The 7,274-nt window shown below is 42.5% G+C and overlaps 1 protein-coding gene across 1 annotated transcript in view; it reads right to left on the bottom strand.

Moving 5' to 3' along the window:
* Window positions 1-1,702: 1,702 nt before the first annotated feature.
* Window positions 1,703-7,274, bottom strand: part of Dtd1 (D-aminoacyl-tRNA deacylase 1) — a 160,436-nt gene continuing 154,864 nt past the window's right edge. The window contains 1 exon segment of the mRNA NM_001398981.1: window positions 1,703-2,231. The gene's annotated coding sequence lies outside the window, so the exon portion shown is untranslated.

The following is a 7,274-nucleotide window of genomic DNA, read 5'->3' as shown; positions in this document are numbered from 1 at the left end:
CTATGGTTTCTCCTTGACCTCGCAGCATCTCTCTATCATGTTGGCCTTAGATTTGGCCCTCCCAGACCAGTCAGGAATGTATTCACTGCTTCTCTGACCCCAGGAGCTGAAAACGATCTTCACGATGGTAGAAATGCTCTCTTCGATCAAACGCCACATTTTCCTGACATTCATCATGCCCCCCTGCATTTTGCAAAGGGAGATTTTGAAAGCCAATTACTTGAAACAGAAGTTCTCCCCGTTCACATAAATAGGCTGGGTTTTCTGCTCAGACAACAGAAGCTCCCAACATTACCATCTACATTGGGAATATTCTTTTCGTTAGAAAGCCAGCCTCCATGCTAATGCAACTTACACCCACTGGTCCTCTCTTTATTTCTGACCCAGGGTCTCTTCTACATCTTTCGCATCCTCACCAATGTTCTCCCCCGGGCTACAGAGCCTTGGCTCTTTCTGCTTTCTTCCTCCTGATGTCAGATACTTCAGACGACTGGCCACTCTCTGCTGCTTCAGTGGACCTATGTCCCTTTAAAGGGGGGTCCAGAAACATAGCTGTGGACAGTGAGTGTGTGTCATTTTACCAGGGTTCAAACATCTAGCTCTTCTTACTACCCAGTCCTCATCTTGCCTGACTCCAAGGCAACAGCTGTTCAGTGAGCACTAATCGGTGCTGATCAACTGGAGTGGCAGTTTATCTACGACAAATGTGCTCACTGACACATGTTAGAAAGGGGTTCCTGTAAACTTACTCATGTCAAACCCTACTTTGGTCATTCAGACAGAGTGAGGTTGGCACCTTCTTGGACTTCCCTGCCCCTGGGCTGGGAAACTGACCTGGATCTGCACTGGGGTGCAGTGGTTTAACCTCAAATGTGGATATTAAATAGTATACATTTTGCTCTATGCCTGTGCTCTATGACAAACCTCACTAGGTGACAAATCCTTTCCTAGAAGTTGAAGTTGTGTTATAACTGACATGAGGGTTTTACAAATAGACACACACACACACACACACACACACACACACTCATACTCATTCCTAATATGTTTTCTTTCTTTAATTTTTTTTAATGTCTTTTTAAGGAAGTCACCAGGTGACTGCTGGGAATTGAACTCAGGACCTCTGGAAGAACAGTCGGTGCTCTCATTTGAAGTAGACAAGTGGGTCAGATGGAAGGAACTCAGTCATTGCAAAGGCCATGAATAGACAGCACATTATTGCCAAACAAGTGAGACAAGGGATATTATTTTAAGAGAGGATATCACTGTTTACCATAAGCAACTACATTATTTCTCAACATTATATAGTATTTAAAATGACTGCTATAGATGGTTTACTGGACAATTAACCCCTTTGACGGAATGTGGTTTTCTTCACATGACTTTGTGTACTGGCTCGGATGTATCCACAACAGAGCAGACGCTGAACAAGGGCTTACAGGAAGCTGCATCTGTTCCCAATCAGGGTGCTCTGGCCCATCTCCACTCCCTTCCCTCTCACCGCTCTTCTAAGAATGCTATCAGTCATAAATTACCACAGACAGCCTCTCACTCTGCAACCGGAGGCCTGTGTGAGCCACTTGTGGAAGGCCTCTTGCAAGGCCTTTTCTGAAGTGAAATAGAATACATCCAGTGAGTTCAGACACACCACATTTCCACAAATAACATCATTAAATAGACACAGCAGAATCTAATAAAGCAGTTCATTGAGATATATGGTTTTATTATTATTTATTTTTAGAAAAGAAGAGAAGGTGTATACGATGCAAAGTCTCATACAGTATGCTATTGTTGGTTGCCTCCTAACACCAGCCCTGTCTTGTGACTCAGTGATGGAGATGATGGACAGCAGGGATGTGCTGGAGACTGATCACAGACACACAATACACCACAGTAAACTTGAGGACAGATGATGCTGGGCTAGCCTGTTCCAAAAGCAAGCCAACACATGGTAGAAAGCAAGGAAACCAATGGACCTCTCTCTGTGGGGAAGGCATGGGTGTGAACCCACAAGCATTCCCCCGTCCCACACACCCACCACACCCTACTTCATCAGACCACAGCAATACACAAAATGGAATGGTCCTTTGGTGTTTCTCAGCAGGGATATTCAGGTTCCCAGTGTCTTGTTTCTGATTTTCTTTTCATATTTGAGTCCCGAATTCTTAAAGCAGTGTAGGGGCTTAGCATCTTGAATTTTTCAGGATCCGGTTCTGCCTGATGGTAATTTGCTAAAAGGAACAAAGAGAAAATATTGCTAAGATGGACTGCAAAACCTGCTTTTAAAACCCTGAAGCATTAAGAATTAGCTGAAGGCATCCCTTCAAATTCACACAAAAACACAGCATCACACTGCCTCACTTAACTGTGCAAAAATTCTAGCAACTTCTGATATGTAAACCCAAATCTCTTTTCATCAAAGTATCTCTACAATAATGCTGGTGTTTGAGTTCAAAAAGATAGTAAACCAAATTACTGAACACAGTTCTTTGGTTGGTTGGTTAGTTTTAGGGTGTTTTTCTTCATTTTTAAAAAATTATTTATTTCATGTATGTGAGTACACTGTAGCTGTCTTCAAACACACCAGAAGAGGGCATCAGATCCCATTACAGATGATTGTGAGCCACCACGTGGTTGCTGGGAATTGAACTCAGGACCTCTGGAAGAGCAGTCAGTGCTCTTAACCGCTGAGTCATCTCTCCAGCCCCTTTAGTCTTCATTTTTTGAGGCAGCATTTCATTCTATAGGTCAGGCTGACCTAAAACTCACTGTGTAGTCTAAGGCTGGCCCTGAGTTTACATTAATTTTCTTACTTTGATGTACAGTTTTGAACCACCATGCAAGATCTGAACATACTTCTAAATGGCCCCTGCCTCAAAGAGAACTCTCAGGGCAAAATAGAATACATTTTGAAGTAAGTGAAGAGAAAAATACAACATATCAAAATTGTAATGTTCACCATTTACTAGGAGAAAATTCATAGCATTTGGTATTTATACAAGAGGGAAACTGTCAAATCCATAATCTGAATTTCTACTTTAAGAAAATAACACAAGGCAGAATAACCCTCAAAAAAATCTAAACAAAAAAAATCAAAGAGAATGTATGTGTATATATATAATGTATTTTTGTAAGTATGTACATATGTATATTTGAATATTATAAAACAGTAGGTTTCTATATGGATTTTTAAGCAACCTTAGTGTTATTTATCTCTCCCGAGTCCACTTCCCTGTCATACTTTCCCATGTGAGTGTTAGGTGTGAGATAGTTTCCCTCAAATCAGGGGTGTCTCAGAAACCCCAAAACAATACAATACAAAACAATACAAGTCATTATTTTTGGCTGCCTACCAGAACTTGAGCATATGCTCTCCTTGATGAAGACAGCACACAGTTTGGTCACAGTGCACGGAGAAATCAAGTTAGTTCTGACTAGCAAAGCTTCCTCTAATGGCTAGCTTTCATAGTCCTGAATGGAAATTATGCAGGTTGCTGGGGGTTAAAAAAAAAAAAAGTCACCAGTAGTGTTATCCAGATGTGAACCCTTACCTGTGATCTACAAAAGCCACAAGGGCGGCAAAGTATGCCCATGTTTGCAATAGTGGCATGAATATAATGGTAATAACCGACCACTCTGTTTAGTTTTAAGGCCTGCTCCTTAAGAAGAAACACATACCTGGTACTATGAATCCATCCAACGGGCCATAGTTGGAGAACTTATAATCCCCAGGAGTAACCATTATTTTGCTAAACGGACATAGTATCAAGCTGTTCTCTAAACTCATATCTCTCTACCCATAGATGAGGATAGCTCACAGATCTTATGAGAAAATTTTCCTTTTGCAATGACTGACAGTTGGTGCAGAAACATACAACTGGTTGAAGCATAGAGTGTCCAGGGAGTACTCACCTTAGGAACATCTATCATACCCTCTCCCCACAATGGTCCCCAAGAGGACCACTGTGGAAGACTGTAAGAGTCAGGTTCAGGAAGACCAGAGTGAAACGTGTCTTCTGAACATGTCAGGACCACTGAACTCATGAAATCGTGTGGTTTCTTATATATGATCAAGCCAATGATTATTCCAGCAAGAGAAAGAAGAGGCTTGTGAGACCCACCCATACCAGAGGAGCTATAGAGAGTTGGTTGCTTCTGGAGGAGGACAAGTCCAAGGGTATGGCCCTTAGGGTTAGACATACTTCAGTGGATGGTCCAAACTCATGAGTATATAGGCAGCAAAAACTAGACTCAGTGTGTGTGTGTGTGTGTGTGTGTGTGTGTGTGTGTGTGTGTGTGTGTGTAGAGAGAAAGAGAGAGAGAGAGAGAGACAGAGACAGAGAGACAGAGAGACAGAGAGAAACAGAGACAGAGAGAGAGCGCTAGACAGAGATGCATGGATGGATAGACAGACAGACAGACAGACAGACAGACAGACAGACAGACAGACAGACAGACCGAACAAACTAAAAGTTGGGAGGGAATTATGGAGGCAATTCTGGGAGGCATTTGGGGGAGGAGTTTAGGTTGATATTATACTAAAAAATCTGATGGCAAAGTGTCTTAGTCAGGGTTATTATGCTGTGATAAAACACCATGACCAAAAGCAAGTTGCAGAGGAAAGAATTGATTTGGCTTACATTTCCACATCAGAGTCCATCATTAGGATGTCAGGACAGGAACTCAAGCAGGGAAGGAGGCAGGAGTGGATGCAGAGGCCATGAGGAAGTGCTGTTTACTAGCTTACTCTCTGGTTTGCTCAACCTGCTTTCTAACAGAGCCCAGAACCACCAGCCCAGGGTGGGGGTTCCCCTGGTGCTTCCCACATCAATCATGAACTAAGAAAATGCCCCAAAGCCTCTCAGGCAGCTTGATCTTACGGAGACATTTTCTCAACTGAGATTGCCATCTCTCAAACGACCCTGGACCACTGTTTCTCAATCATGATTTTCACGACCATCAGAAAACACTTATTTCTAATGGTCTTAGAAACTGAGACACTTCTCAGTAGCAGAATTATAGTTATGAAGTAGCAATGAATTGTAGAAAGTCACTTTATGGTTGGGGGTCACCATGACATGAGGAACTGTGTTAAGGGTGGCAACCTTAGGAAGGTTGAGAACCAATGCTCTAGGCAGGGTTGACATAAGACGAAAAGGCATAAATGGTGGAGACAGCACAATAAGCCGGAAGTATACACAAGGCGTCAAGAACTGAGATGTCACGTCGAGGGGTTAGAACTGCACGTGAACTAAACAATAATGTTTACTTGGGTTAATCCTCATCGATATAAGGACTAAAAATATCGATATCATGGATGCTGGAGTGGTGGGGCGGGAGAGTGTGTGGGGTGGGGGAGCACTTTCATACAGACAAAGGGGAGGGGGGAGGAGGGTGTGGGGGGCTGGTGCAGGTAACCAGGAAGTGGGATATCATTTGAGATGTAAACAAATGGACTGATTAATAAAAATAAATAAATAAATTTTAAAAAGAAAAGAAAGAAAGAAATTGTCTTAAGGGCTGGAGAGATGGCTCAGTGGTTAAGAACACTGGCTGCTCTTCCAGAAGTCGTGAGTTCAATTCCCAGCAACCACATGGTGGCTCACAACCATCTGTAATGGGATCCGATGCCCTCTTCTGGTGTACATGAAGACAGTGACCGTTACTCACATACATAAATAAATCTTTTAAAAAAAGAAAAAAAAAGTAGCAGTATCAGTGCAGACCCTAAGACATTAAAAAAAATAATAAACAAGAAAGAGGCAGGCGCATGCCCGTGACACCAGCACTTGGGAGGCCAAGGCAGGAGAAGCATGTGTTACTCTGTGTGAAAGAAATTAAGCTAAATATAAATACAATTAAATCTATATATCACAATATCATGCTCACACAGACTTATGGGATAAATTCTTTGAAAAACAGATATAAACCCTTTTAAGGGAATAGGAGTCAGGGAGCTGGGGACCTAACGCAAGGACAAGGAAGGAACAAACTGGGCACCTGTCTATGGGATAATTTTAATACCACTCAAGTTGTCTTTTAGTATAAAATGTCCAAGTGAGCTGTAAATAATAAGACAATAATGTGAATCACATGAGAAAAAGTTTTAATTATAACGGCACTCTCAGTCCTGAACTAGTTGTGACGGCTCGTGTCTATAACCCCAGCAAGCGAAGTGAGAGAGAGCAATTCAGGGGGATTTTCATATGCATTTCTGGAGGCCAGCCCTGGCTGCGTGTGTGCATGTGCTCGTACGTGTGCGATGTTTCCCTCTGTGATTCCGAGAGTACAATAAAACCCAGCTGACAAACTACCAAGCTTCCCGATGAGAGGATTTTTCATCTAAAAGTGGAAGTAAATTCCGAAGCTTAATAGGGCACTTCCTATTTCCCACATCTAATGCTACCTGATGGAGTTTACTCAGATCACAATAGCAACACCACTCTGTGAGTGTGCTTTCTGATAACGCCAGTGCCACCATTAGCAGATGCCCTGAGGAGTTAAGTTTGGTATGGAGGCCCCTCCATGCATATAAGAAAAGCAAGCTAGAAACACAGCTAGTCCATGATCTTTGATTTTGTTTGGAAACATGTCAGAAACTGATGTCTCCTTCCCAGGCCCCATACATACTCTGAGACCCCTGCTTCCAGTCCTGCACTCCTTCTGAAGAAGCATCCGAAGGTACGGCGGGTGAAAGCACACACTGCCATTCTCAGGACCCCACTCTTTCCAGGTGTTAGTCAAAGAGAACACATTTGTTTTTGAATTATACTGAGGTGACAACCCAAACACAAGGACCTGAGTCTCTGAAAGGCTCTTTCTTCAGCTGCAACTCCCATCAATGACACCATGGAGTTTTCCCACCCTGACCTTCTGAGAAGTCCATCCATCCTCCTGGCACACACTAACTGCACTTCTGATCTTTCAACTTGAGTTTCAGGACTCTGCTTGAACAAATTTTCCTTTCCTTTCTAGATTAACTTTAAGTACTCTATAATATTTTAAATTCTTGGGGATAATTTTATGATTCAAATGTATGACATACAAATGGAAAATATAAAGTTTACTCTGGAAGAATCAATGGCTTGAACATTTATTCACAACACTCTTTCCAGTGAAATGAAGCAGTTGATGCTGTGTACCGAGCAAGTATCCTGAGCTCTCGAAATGAGATGAAAAAGACGCAGAGTGAGTGATCATCTTGGGAAACCATTGCAAAGGAGTCAGGTCAGTAACAGCTGCCTCAGGATGAAGCTGGTGTGGTGGGGGTGGGG

This window comes from Rattus norvegicus, chromosome 3 (assembly GCF_021556685.1).
Source record: "Rattus norvegicus strain SHRSP/BbbUtx chromosome 3, alternate assembly SHRSP_T2T, whole genome shotgun sequence".
NCBI classification, from domain to species: domain Eukaryota; kingdom Metazoa; phylum Chordata; class Mammalia; order Rodentia; family Muridae; genus Rattus; species Rattus norvegicus.
Note: the sequence above shows the minus strand (reverse complement) of the source record. Positions and strands in the feature narration are given on the sequence as shown.